The sequence below is a fragment of the Cervus canadensis genome, chromosome 20 (genome assembly GCF_019320065.1).
Source record: "Cervus canadensis isolate Bull #8, Minnesota chromosome 20, ASM1932006v1, whole genome shotgun sequence".
Taxonomy (NCBI): Eukaryota; Metazoa; Chordata; class Mammalia; order Artiodactyla; family Cervidae; genus Cervus; species Cervus canadensis.
In genome coordinates, this window is record NC_057405.1 from 56,680,103 (window position 1) to 56,701,284 (window position 21,182).

General features: G+C 38.1%; 1 protein-coding gene across 2 annotated transcripts in view; it reads left to right on the forward strand.

The window, feature by feature from the left end:
- The window catches only part of NR2E1 (nuclear receptor subfamily 2 group E member 1), a 118,093-nt gene that overhangs the window by 60,755 nt on the left and 36,156 nt on the right, over positions 1 to 21,182 (forward strand). The gene's annotated exons all lie outside the window — the stretch shown is intronic.

The window sequence follows — 21,182 nt, forward strand, 5'->3', positions numbered from 1 at the left end:
AATAAAACTATAAAAAAGAAGAAAAAATCAGCTGTAGCTCCAGTCCAGGGACTGGTGGTCTCAAGATCCAAGAAGAACTGATGTTTCATTTCAAGTCCAAAGGCAAGAAAAAACTGATATCCCAGCTCAAAGGCTGTCAAATAGGAGGTGTTCCCTCTTACTCCTCTTTTTGTTCTATTCAAGTCCTCAACTGATGGATAAGCCCCACTCATGTTAGGAAGGCCAGTCTGCTTTACTCAGCTACTGATTTAAATGTTTACTTCAGTCCAAAACACCTCCACAGACACATCCAGAATGATGTCTGACCAAATATCTGGGCATCGCTTGGCTCATTCAAGTTGATACATAAAATTAAACATCACAGTTCTCAACCTCATAAATCACCTTAGATACATAAGTGCACATTGGAATCCCCTGGGGAGCTTTAAAAACATACCATTCTATAGTCCCACCCTCAGAAATCCTTATGTAATTGGTCTGAGGTCATCTTAGAAATTTAAAAAGGTCCTCTGATGACTCTTAAAATGCAGTTAAGGTGACCAGATAAAATGCTTCAGCAAGCAATCTTTGAAGCGAGAAGTCACACGGGAGCACTTTATGTGTGTGGCTCAGCCACCACCAACTAGCCACTAAGAGACTGTTGATTCAATTAGTTGAGGTCCTTTATACATTGCCAACCATAACAGCAAAGAAATATGAAGCAATTTAACAACATGCTAAGTACTGCTGCTGCTGCTGCTGCTGCTGCTGCTGCTAAGTCACTTCTGACTCTGTGTGACCCCATAGACAGCAGCCCACCAGGCTCCCCCGTCCCTGGGATTCTCCAGGCAAGAACACTAGAGTGGGTTGCCATTTCTTTCTCCGATGTGTGAAAGTGAGAAGTGAAAGTGAAGTTGCTCAGTCATGTCCGACTCTTAGCGACCCCATGGACCGCAGCCTACTAGGCTCCTCCATCCATGGGATTTTCCAGGCAAGAGTACTGGAGTGGGGTGCCATTGCCTTCTCCAATGCTTAGTACACATTACAGTAAAACTGAAATCAAAGGTACAAAGTTTTGGAGGGTGGGAATAGAGATCCTTTGGATGGAGAAGGTAATTGCTTTACAATGTTGTGTTAGTTTCTCTTGTACAACAGTGTGAATCAGCTGTAAGTATACATACATCCCCTCCCTCTTGAGCCTCTCTCCACCCCATCCCCATCCCACCCCTAGGTCATCACAGAGTACCAAGCTGAGCTCTCTGTGCTACACAGCAGCTTCAGTGTTGGGGTTTTTTATTTTAAATTTTCGTGTTGATAACATATAGAGCTATGACATGGGCTTCTCCAGTGGCTCAGTGATAAGAATCCTCCTGCCAATTCAGGAGATACAGGAGATAGGAATTTGATCCCTGGATTGAGAAGATCCCCTGGAGGAGGGAATGGCAACCCACTCCAGTATTCTTGCCTGGAGAATCCCACGGACAGAGGAGCCTGGTGGGCAAAAGTCCATAGGGTTGAAAAGAGTGGGGCACGACTGAAGCAATTGAGCACACAGAGAGAGCTAAGGCGTGTAAAGCTTGTGTTTCATAATTTATGTGTTTTTATTCCATGCGCTTTTAATCATTTAGCTGTTTGACAGTTACTACTATTTCCTCTGTAAAGCTGGGGACACTCGTCCTCCCTCTTTTTCCCCAGCCCTGTGCCTTCAGCCAGGAAGGGAGGGATAACTAAAGGGGCTGCTCACAGGACCTTGGTGGCAGCTGCTGTTCCAGGCCCTGGTCTGAGCCATGAAGTTTAGCCTCCTGTGTGGGAAGGAGCTGGGAGGATGACAGAGGAAAGGAACTCTCCTTGGCTGAGAAAGACAAGGGCCTCGGTGTGAGTAACTTTGTATGTGTAGAATAGTAGTTTTGGTCCTTTCCATGGTGATGCTAAGAACTGAGAGTGACACTTCCTTCTCTGAGCAACCCTTACCCACTCTGGGGTGTCTGAGCAACCCTTACCCACTCTGGGGTGGTGTAAGGAAGGCAAGCCAAAATGGTAATGTACTGTCTAGGTTTTGTACAGTATTTGCTCAATATCAGTCCAGAGAGACACAGAGGAACATAGAAATGTTTTGCATGATAAACAAGGGCCACATTGTATTGTTCCAACTTTTGCCATTGAAGGATTATGCAAAAACTCCCAAGACTAAAAGATGCTGATTCCTTAAGAACTTACTGATAACTTGGAAAACCATGGAACCAACCCTGTAATGTAGTTTAAAAAATAAGTATCACTGTGTGGACAGTTGGGGAAGATGGATGGTGGTGATAGGTACACAATAAAGTGAATGTACTTAATGCCACTGAATTGTACACTTAAAAATAGTTTAAATGATTTAGAGAAAAAAGTTCTATATTAAAAAATAAAGGCATTTCACATTCAGAATTAACACCACCTTAAATACATAATACCAAAACAGAAGCCCTGAAGGCTCTACTGTCTAAATTACAAATTCTGGGTTCAAATAAGCACGAGAGGAGACAAGAAACGGGATTGGCAGGGAGGTCCTGACTATGCAACCACCACCAAATATGCAGACTTTTCTATTTCCCTTGTGGTTCTCAAGATGGCAAAGAGACTCAAAAGTTTTTCCTTAGTTGAGCTGGTGTTTTGGTTGCAGAGAATCAACAGAAAGGGAGAAATCTAAAAAAAAAAAAAAAGAAAAAGAAAGAAAGGGAGAAATCTTCCTCCTCAGAGCAACCAAGAATCCCGGCGCCCACCAGACCCGGACAGCCGGGCGCAGCCCGAGCTGCCCTAGTGCTCGGGGCTGCTGGAGCCGCGGTGCTGCCGCAGAGCGTCTGGCAGCGCGGCCCACCCCGGGGGAGAGCTCCTAACTCCCAGGGCCTCCTATGGCTTCGAGGCGGGAGCAGAAGCTTCTCCCGCCTCCCTCGCGCTCCCTCGCCTTCCAGGTTCAATAAGGATTACATCATGGAACAAGAATGCGGGGCAGCCTGAGAATCAAAGCCGTCACAATCAGCGGCTGGTTAACTGTACTGTTGCTGAAACACATCCTTCCCACCCCCTCCTCTTTCCCCTCCCCCACCCCAGACCTCTGCTTTTCGTACTATTAAGGATAGCATTATTGGGGAGAGGAAAATCTGATCAAAACTGTCGACCGCCAACAGCAGACTTTCTATGGATTCTATAAAGGCCACCTTAACGATTTCCCTAATTAATGGATGACATCTTTGGCTGAAGGAGAGGCGATGGATTCGACTCTGTCTTCGTCTTTGTTAACCTTCTAATTAACTTTCGTAGGTCACCCAGGTCTCCCAAACCTAAAAAGTGAAGAGGCCCATTGTGTGAGGAGCAGTAAACTTACTTTTTCTGCTGGGGTACTTAAAAGGGAGAACGATTATAGGCTGAGAAAAATAACTCCATTTAAAAGCTTTGTGGCTGCAGAGAATGCATAGGTCCCTCCCTTAGAAAATAATTGAAACACCTTTTATACCAATATTTCTATGCATAATAAAAACAAATTAGCAAAATGCATCTAAATTCAGCAGCACTTTCAAATTACCTTTTTTGGAATGTAAGCCTCTACAAGTCAACAAAGGAGCAGGAGTTTAGAGAGAATATTGCAACTGCAACAGCTCTCAGTCTGTATGCAGAGTGAACGCAGCATTGGGCCAGGCTGGGATATCTGAGTCACCTCCTGGAAGAAATGCTTCTAATTTACTGCCTTTGCCCAGGCTGGGTATGGACTGGGTGTGCCAGGGGGACCCAAAGACTGTTAGCAAGTAAGCAGGTGTTTTTTTTTGGATAGTATTGTCTTTGGAAGTTCAGAATGTTTTAATGGTCTTGGTGAAAAACAGAAACCACCATGGTAGAAAAGCCAGAAAGCAAGTGAAACTCCACCATGATCATTGAAATTGATAAAACATTTAAAAAATATAAGAGGGGTTCTTGTTGGAATTTTCATCTTGGTAACTTTTTCAGACTATGTAGATGTGTTGTGGTTTCTGCCCCAGTTCCTTGGCATCTCTGGCCCAGCAGAGGAGACACTGAGGGAAGAGCAGGTGCTCAGCCTAAAGTGGAACTGAAATGAAGGCTCCTTTAAAGGAGGGCTTTGCCTAAAGGGAATGAGATTCCTAATCCAAGGACAACAGTAGTATGACTTTACTATTGTTTTTTCTGATTACAAACAGAACCAGAGTTAATTGTAGAAAAGTATAAAGATTTTAAATACTGTCAATATTTTAATCATGCCTTTCCATTCATTCTCCTATGCATCCTCAAATTTTTACCCATTTCATTGTTATTTTCTTTTTTTAGTTCCTGTAATACCATAACATTTTTTTCTGTACTAAAAGTGAGAACAAGATCCTGTCCTGCCCACACACCCAGATTGAAGGTGCAGGGGGTAACTTTAAGAAATCTCTTTTCTTAGTGTAAATCTATGGCTGACTCATATCAATGTATGACAAAACCCACTGAAATGTTGTGAAGTAATTAGCCTCCAACTAATAAAAAAAAAAAAAAAAAAAGAAATCTCTTTTCTGGAAAGCTGCCCCTTGTGGAGAAAACAGTGCTCTCATGCATTGCTGTGGGAATTTAAATTGCTATAACCTCTCTGGAATAGAGAGAAATTTGGCTTTATTTGCAATATTACAAAAACATACCTTCTTAGAGGTAGTAATGTCTCTTTAGGAAGCTTCCCTAGAAATATACTAGCGTTAAGTACAAAATGACGTATGTAGAAGTTACTCTTTGCAGCACTATTCATAATATATTAAAAGCTATCTAAATGTCCACTAATAGGGGACTGGTAAAGAAATATAGTATATCCATTGAGTGGAATATTATGCAGCTATAAAAAATAGATGAGTATGCTCATTATATGCCAATTTGGAATAGTCTTCAAAACAGCCTGTTGGGTAAAAAACAAACAGCAACAACAAAATGCAGCAGAACAGTGGTGTAAATTATGCTATTTGTAGGGAAAGGCAAGGTTTAAATATTCATAAACATTTTCTTCTAGTAGCAGTTATCTTTGGAGAAGAGACCTGAGTGGCTGAGGAACAGCTGTGGGAGGGAGAATGCTATATAACGTTTGTATCTTTTGAATTTGTACTGTGAATATATTGCCTATTCAAAAAATTGAAACATAATTTTTAAAATGTCAAAAAGAGAAAGGTTGCCATTTTCTAATCTGCTCTGTGCATAGCTTTGTACAATTCAAGGGTAGCCCAGTCATGAAACGTACTATTCATTTCCATATACTAAATAGGTTATTTTAGATTTCTCAAAGTCTGCCTAGATTAAAAGACCCCTAAAATGGAAGATACACAGTCACTCTCTCTTTGAAATCTTTAAATGTTTCTTAATGAAAACAGAATAATGCATTCTGTGATTTAATTGTCCAAAATTAAAATTCAACAAACTGTTAGGTCTGTATAAATGAAACATTTACGGGCTTCATCAGCACGTGCATCAGGACAAATGCTTGGGCCTCAGAACAGTGGAAATACTTTTGAGATGTGCCAAGAAACATATAAAGAAGTCAAATAAAATCTTTTGTTATTATTCTGTGGTTTATTTTGGCTGCACAGCATGGCTTTCAAGATCTTAGTTCCCTGACCAAGGATTGAACTCAAGGCAGTGAAAGCCTGTATTAAACAAATTCTTTTTGCTCACAATAGTCTGATTTACTTGTATCAATCAATTTAGGTTACTCATGGTTTATGAGCTGTACTATTTTTAGTGATTAAACTAAAACCTGGAACCAATGTTACCGTCTCCTCATTCCTCAGCCCAGTCTGTCAAATGGCATTGGAAATGATTAGGCTGAACCATATGAAATTAGTGTGTGTCAGTAGTACAATAGCAGTAGTTTCAAGTTTCAGCCTAATATTTTTCATCATCATAATGTTGTTGCCTATAGCTATATAACAGAAACATTGTTATAGTTGCCTGCCCACCATCCATTTCTCCTTTCTTCCTTGTTAGCAGAATTCCCATTTAATTCCCATTTAGTAAGGCAATAAATCTCAATTCAACTATATACATGAAATGCTCATTTCTTTTGTTTGTGATTGGTTTAGATTTGGGCATATGATACAGTTCTAGGCCAATGAGATATAAGAAAAGACAACTAAAGGTTTCTGAGATAGATTTCTCTTCCACATGACATTTTCAGGTTCAGATGGATTGCCCAGAGTTCCTGCAGTCATCTTGCTACTGTTAATACAAAGTGTGCAGACATAATGGGCATGCTAGGATGACACAATAGGAGAAAGGAAGTTGGATCTCCATCATAGCACTGAGTGGTTGTAGTAAACAACTCTAATCCTCTGACCTTGTGCTTCTTGTTATATGACATGATAATTTTCTGCACAGTTTAAGCCATTTTGGATTGGTTTTCTATTACACTCCAAATACTAATAGACCATTGTGGTAAATACTTTTACCACTTTATGTGGTGTGAAGCCCAGGTAGTATCCTATAAAAGCTCCTCAAGAAAAAAAAACTCCTCAAGTAGTTCTGTTTTGTAGTCCTCTAGTAAAAATTATCTTAAATAATAAAAATAAATGCCCCCTCAACATCTTTAGTCATTAGTGAAATGCAAATTAAAACCATAATGAGATACTGCTTCACACCCACTAGAATGGCTGTAAGCAAAAAGATGGACAATAACAAATGTTGGCAATGATGTACATTGCTGATGAAAATATAAAATGATGCAGCCACTTTGGAAAATAGTTTGGCAATTTGCCCAAAAAGTTAAACATAGAGTTATTGTATAACTGGGTAATTCTACTCCTAGATATATATTCAAGAATATTAAAAATATAACATTCACATAAAAACATACACAGGAATGTTCATAACAGCATTATTCATAAAAACCAGAAGAGAGAGAAAGCACAAATGTCTTAACAACTGATGAATGGATAAATAAAATGTGGCATATTCATATACAGAATATTATTTGATAATAAAAAGAAATGAAATACTGATGCATACTACAAGATGAATCTTGAAAACATTATGCTAAATGAAAGAAGCCAAACATAAAATACCACACAGTGTATGATTTTACTTATATGAAATGTCCAGAATAGGCAAATTCATAGAAACAGAAAGTTTGAAAATACATATGACCAATTTGTTGAAAGACTATTTTTTATGTAATCAAAGCTGCATTTTTGCAGTCATTTAAGCAAAAATGAATGAAGATTCTATCCTCCAGAAAACTATAAGCTTCATGAAAGCATTGTCCCCCTCCTGTGTCTTGGTGTCAGCACATCCAACTGGACCACACACACTGCAGAATATGTAAGTGAATGGATCTTGGTGCATTTTCTGAACAATTCTGGGCTTAGTTCCTAAAATAGGCCTCTGTTTACTTATCTGCAAAATGGGGCTAGAGCAGTAACTACTTCAGAGGATGAATGTGAGGATTAAATGAGATATGAGAGCTCATTTAAACTTTGCAGAGTTCCTGGGACATAATAAGTATCCATAAGAGGTAGTCATTGCTGTTTTGTTTTATTGTTGTTTTAAACTAATACTAACAGTATTAGTACTGTTAATGTATTTTGGAACCTTATGCCCACTCATCATAAGATGTAGAAATTTCTTATCAGCTGGCATGAGTAATTCTTGAGTGATATTGTTTAAGTATATATTCGTTTTTATAAATTGAAGAAGAAAGGATTAGTAATTTTCAGGATTAGTAATTTCCAACAAAAATAGTTCGAAATTCAGATTTGACAATCATGGGATTTTATAACAGTATATTAGTACATGAAAAAAATTTACAAAAGTATAATAGATTTGCTATTGTTCACTCGTTCAGTCTTGTCCAACTATTTGCAACCCTGTGGACTGCAGCAAGCTAGGCTTCCCTGTCCTTCACTATCTCCCAGAGTTTGCTCAAACTCATGTCCATTGAGTCAGTGATGCCATCCAACCATCCCATCCTCTGTCACCCCTTTCTCCTCCTGCCTTCTGTCTTTCCCAGCATCAGGGTCTTTTCCAGTGAGTCAGCTCTTTGCATCAAGGTGGCCAAAGTATTGTAGCTTCAGCTTCAGCATCAGTCCTTGGAATTCATTCATTGGAATGAATATTTAGGGTTGATTTCCTTTAGAATTGACTGGTTTGATCTCCTTGCTGTCCAAGGCACTGTCAAGAGTCTTCTCCAGCACCACAATTCAAAAGCATCAATTCTTCGGTGTTCAGCCTTCTTTGTGGTTCAATTCTCACATCCATACATGACTACTGGAAAAACGTGTGCTTAGTCGCTTAGTTGTGTCCGACTCTTTGCGACCCCATGGACTGTAGCCCACCGAGCTCCTTTGTCCATGGGCACTCTCCAGGCAGGAACACTGGAGTGGGGTGCCATGCCCTCCTCCAGGGGATCTTCCCAACCCAGGGATCGAACCCAGGTCTCCCACATTGCGGGTGGATTCTTTACTGACTGAGCCACCAGGGAAGCCTAGAAAAACCATAGCTTTTTTGGCAAGGTGATATCTCTGCTTTTTAATATGCTGTCTATGTTTGTCATAGCTTTCCTTCCAAGGAGCAAACGTCTTTTAACTTCATGGTTGCAGTCACCATCCACAGTGATTTTGGAGCCCAAGAAAATAAAGTCTGGCACTGTTCCCATTTTTCCCCCATCTATTTGCCATGAAGTAATGGGACCAGATGCCATGATCTTAGTTTTCTGAATGTTGTGTTTTATTGAATTTCTATAACTGATCCAGTCTGAAACATTATTTTTCTAAACTATTTTTCATATACTCCACTAAACTTAAAATACCAGAGTCCTTAAGTTAACTTTAGGTCATTTTTCAGCCTCTGTTACAAGCTTTTAAATTGTCTCCCTCATCCCCCACCCTTCCCACTTACCAATTTATAACATGTATCTTATTTGAATGAAATATTTTTCACCATACGTGAAATTTAACATATACTCATAGGATACAGATTGAGTCAACAATTGTTTGGGGGTAGGTAGGGGTGTGCTGGAGGCCAAACTTTTCCTCCCATCTCAAGGAAAAAATTTAGGTAAGTGATTTATCTAGTGTCACATAAACTGCTAATGGGACTTTAAAAGGAAATTCAGGACAAAGGTACTCTTCTTTTCTGCTGCTACAGCACACAAACCCTCTCCATCATACAACACATGGGCAAACAATGGACAAGCAGCAAAACATTTTCCTAGCTGTGACATCAAATATTATGAGGACAAGCACAGGGAAAATGAAAAGTGCATAGTTTTTAAGTGCATTCTTCCAGGTTTCAATCCAGATTTTGATCATTTATATGTTCACAAGTTTCCATTAGGTCAATATGCTTCATTAATCTTGTCTGCCCTTGTGAGAAAAATACAATGGCCAGGGGAAAGTGGGGAAAAGATGAGCAAATAAGTGATTTGCTGGAGAGGTTAGAAAATCTGTTAGAATCAATTCTGTGTATTCACACCAACCCTTAACTACCCTCTCTTCACCCCACAAAAATAGAACAGATAGTAGCAAAGAAATAGGAGAATCTTCTGATACCAGGCAGTAATAGAGTTCGCTGTCACCAAACTGGGCCAGAAATAATGGATGGCAACCTCACCCTTGCACACCATTCCTAGTATCAGTTCCTTTCCCTTTCTTCTCATTACCAGTAAGACCCACCTACAAGAGAGAAGATTTCCTCCCAGTGTGAAGAAACTCACATAAGTTGGATATTTTCTCTGCTGAAAGGTTATATCTTGTTTATGGGCAGGGTTCTCCATGGTTCTTAAAAGTCCATGGGGAGAGGAGCCCTGTGGAAATGGATTATTCCTCATTTCCCCCAAATTTAACCCCTTCATTCAATTCCCCTTTTCTGATTCCTCTCTTCCTTTCTCTTCTCTCTTCTTATTTTGTGCCTCCATCTCAACTTTCCTTCCCTTCTCTTTTATCACATCAGTCTTTAGTAGTATATTAATGTTACTCACCAAAGTGATAGTCTTGATTCTGAAATTCTAAGGTCTTGATTCTGAATTTGTTTTTCTAAACAAGATAGGTTTAACATTAAGAACTACAGGTAGCCCAGCATCCCTTTTTATATCCACCCATCCACCAAACAAAGAGGCCATATATTTATCTAGGGATGTATTGTATAACATAATTCAGTATACATGCAATTTATGTATACATGTACCTTAAAGAATCTTCTGGATCTGTGTAAGGGCCTTTGAAGTTTCTTCTGCATGTTAATTTCTCTCCTAATCCAGATGACACTGCTCTTTGTGACATTTCAGAGAGGTCACTGAGCACCATCCTTATAACCCTCTAGAGAAGAACAATGGAATGCAGAACTTTTTTTTATTACCCAACCTTTTAGTATTATTCTTTTTCTTTTCAAGAAAATTCAGTCAAGTCCTAGGAGGTCTTGTCACTAATACTGCTTTCTCTCTAGTTCAGTCAGTATTTACCCTCTGCAGAGAAAATTATGAATGTATCTGTGTTCACAGATTTATACATTTCCAGTTTTATGTGATTACTCCCCAGAAGAGACTACCTTGAGCCTCTGCCTAAACCAGTCTTTCTGGCCTCCCCATGATTATGCAGTTCAAAGAATCACAGCTTTTACAAATGAACTTCCCTCCTGATTTGGAATTCTAAGAGTTCCAACTATAATTAACCTGTATATAAACTGTAGGGATTTGAAAGAGGTAACAAATGTTAGAGACTGCAGCTTTTCAAGCTATATATTTCATAAACAAAATGCAAGCTTAAATTAGAAGCTGGAAAAATATTTTAGTTTTAGCAAAGCAGGTTTTTTAAATCTGCTAATAAAAAATTCATAAATTCTGGAGGAATTAATCTAAAATATTGATACTTCCCACATAAATGCATCAGATGATCTAAATGTGTAACCATTTGGGGAGTTTTACTTTGCTAGCATGAAAACAAGTTTTCTGACACTGGAATATCTTATTTGAATATGGTTTTATACAGTGTAAAAGCTTAGTCTTATATACTATGCATAAGGAAAACCCATTTGTGTTTAAAATAAAAATTCCTCAAGATATTTTAGGTTCTTGCTGTGTGCTATGTATTTAAAGATAAATTACATCCTGAGTATAAAGTTGTTTTTGTTGATGTAGAAGAATATAAAGAAGAAAATAATTGATAATTCCACCATCCAAATAACCACTATTCATATTTTCTTTCAGTCTTTTGCCTATGCATATATTTTGAAATTCCTCATTTAGACTTTCACTGTTCTGTTTTAAGCAATAAAACTTCATGCTGAGGCAAGGCTTGATTTTTAGTGACAGGGAGGAAGAAAAAAAGAGAAAGATCAAGGAAGAGGAGCATGGAGGGCACAGGATTCTCTTGCCTTCCTTCCTACTGACTGTTGACACCACTCTCCCACACCTTCTTCTAGAGGCGCTCCCCAAATCCTCAAATAGAACACACACACACAAAAGAAAACTTTTCCAAACCTGAAAAACATTGTGAACCTACTGATAATCACTGTGAAGAAAACGTCAGCGTTCTCTATGTGGTTCGCTGGGCTTCCCTGGTGGCTCAGATGGTGAAGAATCCACCCGCAATGTGGGAGACTAGGTTTGATCCCTAGGTTGGAAAGAGCCCCTGGAGAAGGGAATGGCAACCCACTCCTGTATTCTTGCCTGGAGAATCCCCATGGACAGAGGAGCATGGCAGGCTACAATCCATGGGCTTGCAAAGAGTCAGACACAACTGAGCAACTAAGCACACAGGTAATTTGTGGATTTTTGCATTTCTACATTTAGCTCTTTCTAGACTTCTAAGAAATCATGAATATCTTTTTTAAAAAAGAATAGACAGTATATTTTTAATCACCTGAAAACACCCTTTAGAATCTAAAATGGGTATGCCCATTATTCTTATCCCCCTGCAGTGTATCAACAGTAGTGACTCTCCTCAGCCTAGTGCACTCTCTATTTTTAGCTTAAGATACTTACTGCATTTTGACAAGGTTGAGTAAATATCATAGCTTTCCAGAATAGCCTGCATCATTATGACGTAGAACTTAAAACAACTGTGTCTTCCTTTTCCTGTAGTTTTATATGAAAAGCACATTTACCACAAGATCCCCTGGAGAAGGAAATGGCTACCGATTCCAGTATTCTTGCCTGAAGAATTCATGGACAGAGGAGCCTGGCGGGCTATAGGCCATAGGGTCACAAAGAGTCAGATATGACTAATACTTTCACTTTCATAGTACTCATAGTAAGCACTGTAGGCTTATAGTAAGCACTAGACTGTGAAAACAGAGTAGCGTGTCAGCCTCCTAAGAGGATGCTCAATGTCTCCTTAGACCTGTTTTCATTGAAGCCTCCAAGAATGACATTATTGTATTGTGCTCCGTGAGTGTGCTATCATTTCACCACCAGAAATTACAGCATTGGTTTCTGTTTCCAGCACTTTGGTGGATTTGATGCCGCAAAAGTTAGTTTTACATGGCAACTTGGCTAGGCTATGGTGCACAGTGTTTGGTCAAACACTAGTCTATGTATTGCTATAAAGGTATTTCTTAGATGTGGTTAAAGTAGATTTTTGAGTAAAGCACATTACTGTCTATGATGTGGGTAAGCCTCATCCACTCAGTTGATGGCCTTAAGAGAAAAGACAGGTCCCCTGAAGATGAAGGAATTCTGCATCCAGACCTGCCTTTGGACTCAAAACTGTAATATCAACTCTTGCTGGAATTTCCAGCCTACTAGTCTGCCTTGTGGATTTTGGATTTGCCAGTCCCCAGAGTCTCATGGGTCAATTCTTAGATTCTCTCTATAGATATATTGTGTTGGCCAAAAAATTCATTTGGGTTTTTCTGTAATATCTGACAGAAAAACCTGAACAAACATTTTGGGCAACCCAATAAATATATACATATTCTATATTGTGATAAAATATAATCTCTTTCTTTGGAGGACCCTGACTTATACAGATACCCTGAATGATAATCTCAGCTAAGATAACTAAAATGTTTGTTAGAATATTTTTTAAATGACTTTTTACATACATCACTGAGCCTGCACAAAAGGGAAAGCTTTTTCAGATCCCAAAAAGTGAATTAAAGCAGGAATCCTGATAGATTAACAAGTTGCAAAGCCAGCTTTCACCCTGAAACTTTCCATCAGACTCTGGAGACGCTGAACCTCAACTCTGAGATGATGGTCAGGGATTGCCTGAGCTGGGGAACCTGTCGGGAGAATCCTTACATAAAGTGGGAAACACAAAGAACTACATCCTCGGTGTACAGATAAATTTAAAAAATAAACCCTGTCCCAAAGAGGGATGCTATTGCAAGGACATTTGCCTATCTTAATGTTGACACTGGGAGGACAGAAAGAAAGAAAAAACTTCCCTAAGAATTTGGAAGCACAATAAGATCCAGCACAAGAGACCTTTCTACCTAAATCCATACCACCTATATAACCTCCCAAAGTTTGGAACTATAAAATTTGAGTATTTCAATATAAAAGGATTCCACATTAGTAGTACAACCAAGTAACTCAGCCAGAAAGAGCAAGTGCGGATCTCCCCCACACCAGTCTATCTCCAACTTTGGCTTTTAAGAATCCCCAGAGTGGAAAAAAAACAAAACAAAACTGTGGACTTGGAAAAAAAAAAAACAAACAACTGTGGACTTGGGAAAAAAAAACAAACAAACTGTGGACTTGGAAAAAAAAAAAAAAAAAAGAATCCCCAGAGATAAATTGTCAAGAAAAATAAGAAGCTCACAGAAGAAAAACTTCATAAAACCTAGGAAGAAATGTGGTACCATGAGGTAATGACCAGAAACAAGCAGCAGAAATCAAAAGTGGTCCCACAAAGACATCAAATATTGACATTAGTGACCAAATACAAATTTTATATGATTAGTGAAATAAAAGAGAAGCTTGAAAATATTAGAAAGGAATAAGACATTGTAGAAAAACATTCAAGCAGATCTGATATGAAGCCAAATAGTACTTCAGGAAATGAAAAATAATTTTTTAAATGGAGGAAAGGGACTTTTAAACAGCTGTTTAGACCCCATGAAAAAGAGAATCAGTGAACTAGAAAATATATTTAAACATTCTGCAGAATACAGTCCAAGAGACAGACAAAAACTATAAAAGATATATTAAGAGTTTTATAACTCCTTATCAGAATTCAGGATCTAACAGAATAGGGAGAAAGTAATTTCCAAAGAGATAATAATAGAGGAGAATTTCCCAATATTGTTAAAGGCAACAGTGATCAGATTCAGGAAGCCAAGTGCATCCCAAGCATGATAAATAAAATCTATATGGAGAATCCCAATGGGCTTCCATGACCATAAAAATGTAGAACTCCAAAGGGGAGGGAAAACTTTAAAAGCAGACAGAAAGGAAAGATCATCTGTGAATGTGCAGCCTTAGACCCAATACTGACTTTTTAACAAAAAGCAATAGGAGCATGAGTGTGCGCGCACACACACACACACACACACACACACACACTAGCAGAATCATCATCAATGTGCTGAGAGAAAATAACTATGCATAAACATAGACAGCATATTAAAAAGCAGAGACATCATTTTGCCGACAAAGGTCCATATAGTCAAAGCTATGGTTTTTCCAGTAGTCATGTACAGATGTAAGAGCTGGACCATAAAGAAGGCTGAGCACCGAAGAATTGATGCTTTTGAACTATGGTGCAGAAGAAGACTCTTGAGAGTCCCTTGGACAGCAAGGGGATCAAACCAGTCTATCCTAAAGAAAATCAACCCTGAATATTCATTGGAAGGACTGACACTGAAGCTGAAGCTCCAATACTTTGGCCACCTGATGCAAAGAGCTGACTCACTGAAAAAGATCCTGATGCTGGGAAAGATTGAGGGCGAGAGAAGAGGGTAACAGAGGCTGTGATGGTTGGATGACATCACTGACTCAATGGACATGAGTTTGAGTGAACTCCAAGAGATAGTGAAAGACAGGAAAGCCTGGTGTGCTGCAGTCCATGGGGTCGCAAAGAGTCAGACACGACTGAGCGACTGAACAACAACAAGCATTATATTCCCAGTGAAATATCTTCTAAGAATGAGTGTAAAATATATTTTCAGTCAGCCAAAAATTGAGACTTTAACACCTGGCAGACCCTCACCAAGGAAAAGTTTAAGGAGTATAATCCAGAAAAAAGGAAATACTAATAATCAGAAAAGATACAGCTAAATATGTGGGTAAATCTAAATAAATTTTATTTTATTAATAATTTCTAATCTGTGAGGGGAAAGGAATTAACTAGAACTGGATTCCAAAACTAGAAAAGGATACAATGAAAAGATCTCTAAGGTCCTCATATTGTTTAGGAAGAAGAAAGATACTGATTAACCTTTTTAAGTGAAAACATTAAAATAGCTAGGCAACCACTAAAAGAATCGACACACAGAGACCATCATCACCCTGATACCAAAACCAGACAAAGATACCACAAAAATAGAAAATTACAGGCCAATATCACTAATGAAAAAATCCTCAATTAAATTCTAGCAAACAGAATCCTACAACACATTAAAAGGATCACCAGAGATGCAAGGATTCTTCAATATATGCAAATCAATCAATGTGATACACCGTATTAACAAATTGAAAGATTAAAAACCATATGATCATCTCAACAGATGCAGAGAAAGCTTTCAACAAAATTCAACACCTATTTATAATAAGAACTCTCCAGAAAGTAGGCATGGAAGGAACATTGCTGCTGTTCAGTTGCCCAGTTGTGTCCAGCTCTTTGTGACTCGATGGTCTACAGCACGCCAGGCCTCCCTGTCCCTCACCATCTCCCAAAACTTGTCCAAGTTCAGGTCCATTGCATCATGATGCCATCCAGCCATTTCATCTTCTGACGCCCTCAGAGCTATGTTCCTCAGAAGGAACATACCTCAACGTAATAAAGCCCATATATGACAAACCCACAGCAAACTTTATTCTCAACAGTGAGAAACTGAAAGCATTTCCTCTAAGATCAGTAACAAAACAAGTGTGCCCACTCTCACCACTATTATTCAACATAGTATTGGAAGTCCTAGCCACAGCAGTCAGAGAAGAAATATCATATATTAACACATATTTATGGAATCTAGAAAAATGGTACTTATGAACCTATTTGTAGGGAAGGAATGGAGACTCAGATAAAGAGAATGGACTAGTGGACCCAATGGGGGAAGGAGAGAGTGGGATGAATGGAGAAAGTAACATCGACATATATATACACTACCATGAGTAAAATAGATATCTGATGAGAAGTTGCTATATAACACAAGGAGCCCAGCCCGGCACTCTGTGACGACTTAAAGGGGCAAGATGGGGAGGGAGGTGGAGGGAGGCTCAGCAGGGAAGGAAGATACACACACACACACACACACACATAGTTATGACTGATTCACGTTTTATGGTAAAAGCCATTGTAATACTGTGAAGCAATTTCCCTCAATTAAAAATAAATTGAAAAAAAAAACAAAAAAGAATAGACACACAAAGAATATAACTTTCAAACAAAAAATTCTCAATTGATGGCAAGTAAGCAAAAAAAGAAGAAACAAATATAAAGCACCAAAAAGATCGCAGTAATAAATCCAAGTACACATATCAGTATTTATAATAATATAAATGAATGAATACGTAAATGTACAGTTTAATGATAAAGATTATCAGAATGAATTAAAAAATTATAAACTGGTTTAAAAGAGATTCTTAAAACATAAAGTTACAGAAAGGTTACTTAAAACATAAAGTTACAGAAAGGTTAAACGTCAAAGGATGGAAAACCAAATATTAACAGAAGAAAGCTAGTGTGGCAAAATTAATATCAGAGAAAATAAACTATGGCCAAAGCATTACTAGAAATGAAAACAGTTGCCACCAAATTCACCAAGAAGGTGTCAACAGACCCGGGCAGTCCAGTGGTTAAGATTCCATTTCCTGATCAGAGAACTAATATCCTACTTGCCACGCAGCCAAGAAAAAAAAGATAAGTCTATATCTGGGTGCACTCACAATCATATACTTCCTTTTAGTTTCAGCAAAAATGCAAAGTTACTGCCATTACCACTGCTATTCAATATTGTATTCAAAATCCTAACCTGTGTAAATATGACAAAAACAGAAAATAAGTTAAAGGTTTAGGGATTTTTTAAAAAGATTAAAAAGCTGTTGTTTACTGAGGAAACCAGATCTGAAAGAGACACGTGCACCCCAATGTTCATCGCAGCACTGTTTATAATAGCCAGGACATGGAAGCAACCTAGATGCCCATCAGCAGATGAATGGATAAGGAAGCTGTGGTACATATACACCATGGAATATTACTCAGCCGTTAAAAAGAATTCATTTGAATCAGTCCTAATGAGATGGATGAAACTGGAACCCCTTATACAGAGCGAAGTAAGCCAGAAAGATAAAGAACATTACAGCATACTAACACATATATATGGAATTTAGAAAGATGGTAACGATAACCCTATATGCAAAACGGAAAAAGAGACACAGAAATACAGAACAGACTTTTGAACTCTGTGGGAGAATGTGAGGGTGGGATATTTCAAAAGAACAGCATGTATACTATTTATGGTGAAACAGATCACCAGCCCAGGTGGGATGCATGAGACAAGTGCTCCGGCCTGGTGCACTGGGAAGACCCAGAGGAATCGGGTGGAGAGGGAGGTGAGAGGGGGGATCGGGATGGGGAATACGTGTAAATCTATGGCTGATTCATATCAATGTATGACAAAAAAAAAAATAAATAAATAAAAAGATAAAAAATAAAATAAAAAGCTGTTGTTTACACATAATATTATTAGTCACATAGAAAACTCAAAAGAAACTAAAGGTGAATTATTAGAATTAATAAGAGTTTTTCAGTCAGTATATACTTCCATACAGCAAAACTATCAATAAGAAAATATACTTGTAAAAGAATGCCAATATATAGCAAAAATATAATAAATCTGGATACAATCTAATAGAAGTTGTGCACCTCATTTATACAGAAAAATTATACCTTATTGAAAGAAACATTAAAGAAGACTTAAATAAATACCAGGTTATTAGTAGGAAGCTTCAACACATGAAAATGTCAATTCTCCCCATATTGATTAAATCCAATTCTGATGAAAATCCCTGAAATATTTTTTTTCTGGAACTTGACAAACTAATTCTGAAATTAAAATGTAAAAACAAAGGGTTAAATGTAGCCAAGTATCCCTAAGAAAAAGTACAAGGTAAGGAGAATTGCCCTCCTGATTATTAAGACTTAGCATACAAGCTATAGTAAGTAAGAAAATAGGATGCTGGCAAAGGGCTAGATAAGAGGGGTAAAGGAATTGTGATAGGGAAGCTGGAAATAAATCAAGGCATATATAGAGACTTGCTTTTACAAGAGAATGGGCACTAGAGATAAACAGAGAAAAGATTAAACTACTAGTACTAAGAAAATTTATTAAACAACTGTTAAAAAAAAAGAAAAGAAAAACCTAAATTGAACCCTTCAGTGCAGTTCAGTTCAGTTGCTCAGTCATGTCTAACTCTTTGCTACCCCATGGACTGTAGCATGCCAGGCCTCCCTATCTATCACCAACTCCCGGAGTTTTCTCAAACTCTTGTCCATTGAGTCAGTGATGCCATCCAACCATCTCATCTTCTGTTGTCCCCTCTCCTCCTGCCTTCAATCTTTCCCAGCATCTGGGTCTTTTCGAATGAGTTGGTTCTTCACACCAGGTGGCCAAAGTATTGGAGTTTCAGCTTCTACATCAGTCCTTCCAATGAATATTCAGGATTTACTGCCTTTAGGATGGACTGGTTTGGTCTCCTCGCAGTTCAAGGGACTCTCAAGAGTCTTCTCCAACACCACAGTTCAAAAGCATCAATTCTTCGGTGCTCAGCTTCCTTTATTGTCCAACTCTCACATCCATACATGACTACTGGAAAAACCATAGCTTTGACTAGATAGACCTTTGTTGGCAAAGCGATGTCTCTGCTTTTTAATATGCTGTCTAGGTTGGTCATAACTTTTCTTCCAAGTTGTACCATCTTTTAATTTCATGGCTGCAGTCACCATCTGCAGTGATTTTGGAGCCCCCAAAAATAAAGTCTGCCACTGTTGCCCCATCTATTTGCCATGCAGTGATGGGACTGGATGCCATGATCTTAGTTTTCTGAATGTTGAGCATTAAGCCAACTTTTTCACTCTCCTCTTTCACTTTCATCAAGAGGCTCTTTAGTTCCTCTTCACTTTCTGCCATAAGGGTGGTGTCATCTGCATATCTGAGGTTATTGATATTTCTCCTGGAAATCTTGATTCCAGCTTGTCTTCATCTAGTCCAGCATTTCTCATGATGTACTCTACATCTAAGTTTAATAAGCAGAGTGACAATATACAGCCTTGGTGTACTCCTTTCCCAATTTGGAACCAGTCTGTTGTTCCATGTACAGTTCTAACTGTTGCTTCCTGACCTGCATACAGATTTCTCAAGAAGCAGGTCAGGTGGTCTGGTATTCCCATCTCTTAAAGAATTTTCCACAGTTTGTTGTAATACACACAAAGGCTTTGGCATAGTCAATAAAGCAGAAATAGATGTTTTCTGGAACCCTCACCTCACACTGTACACAAAAATTCACTCCAGTTGGATTAAAAACTTAGATGTGGAAAGGTGAAACTATAAAAATTTTTGGAAACAATTCAGAAGCACCATTACAATCTGGCAGTGGTGAAGGCTTTCTAAAATAAGACACAAAAACTTCAACCAATGAAGGGAAATATTGATAAACTCAACCATAAAATTAAAACTTTGGTTCATCAAAAGACATTAGAAGCCAAGTGAAAAGACAGTCACTAAAGGGGAGAGAAGATTTGCCATTCCTATAATTCAGACAATGGATTAGTATCCAAAATATAATCAGAAATCTTCCAGCAAATAAAAGCCCAGGACCAGATGGCTTCACAGTTGAATTCTACCAAAAATTTAGAGAAGAGCTAACACCTATCCTACTCAAACTCTTCGAGAAAATTGCATAGGTAGGCAAACTTCCAAACTCATTCTATGAGGATCACCCTCATACCAAAACCAGACAAAGATGCCACAAAAAAAGAAAACTACAGGCCAATATTACTGATGAACATAGATGCAAAAATCCTTAACAAAATTCTAGCAAACAGAATCCAACAACATATTAAAAAGATCATACATCATGACCAAGTGGGCTTTATCCCAGGGATGCAAGGATTTTTCAGTATTTGCAAATCAATCAATGTGATACACCACATTAACAAGTTGAAAGATAAAAACCATATGATTATCTCAATAGATGCAGAGAAAGCCTTTGACAAAATTTAACATCCATTTATGATAAAAGCCCTCCAGAAAGCAGGCATAGAAGGAACATACCTCAACATAATAAAAGCTATATATAATAAACCCACAACAAACACTATCCTCAATGGTGAAAGATCGAAAGCATTTCCCCTTAAATCAGGAACAAGACAAGAGTGCCCACTCTCACCACTACTATTCAACATAGTTTTGGAAGTTTTAACCACAGCAATCAGAGTAGAAAAAGAAATAAAAGGAATCCAGATTGGAAAAGAAGAAGTAAAACTCTCACTGTTTGCAGATGACATGATCTTCTACAGAGAAAACCCTAAAGACTCCACCAGAAATTACTAGAGCTAATCAATGAATATAGTAAAGTTGCAGGATATAAAATTAACATACAAGGGATTATAAAATCCCTTGCATTCCTATACACTAACAATGAGAAAACAGAAAGAGAAATTAAGGAAACAATTCCATTCACCATTGCAACGAAAAGAATAAAATACTTAAGAATAAATCTACCTAAAGAAACAAAATACCTCTATATAGAAAACTATAAAACATTGATGAAAGAAATCAAAGATGACACAAATAGATGGAGAAACATACCATGTTCATGGATTGGAAGAATCAGTATAGTGAAAATGAGTATACTACCCAAAGCAATCTATAGATTCGCTGCAGTCCCTATCAAGCTACCAACAGTATTTTTCAGAGAACTAAAACAAATAATCTCACAATTTGTATGGAAATACAAAAAACCTTGAATAGCCAAAGCAATCTTGAGAAACAAGAATGTAACTGGAGGAATCAACTTGCCTGACTTCAGATTATACTGCAAAGCT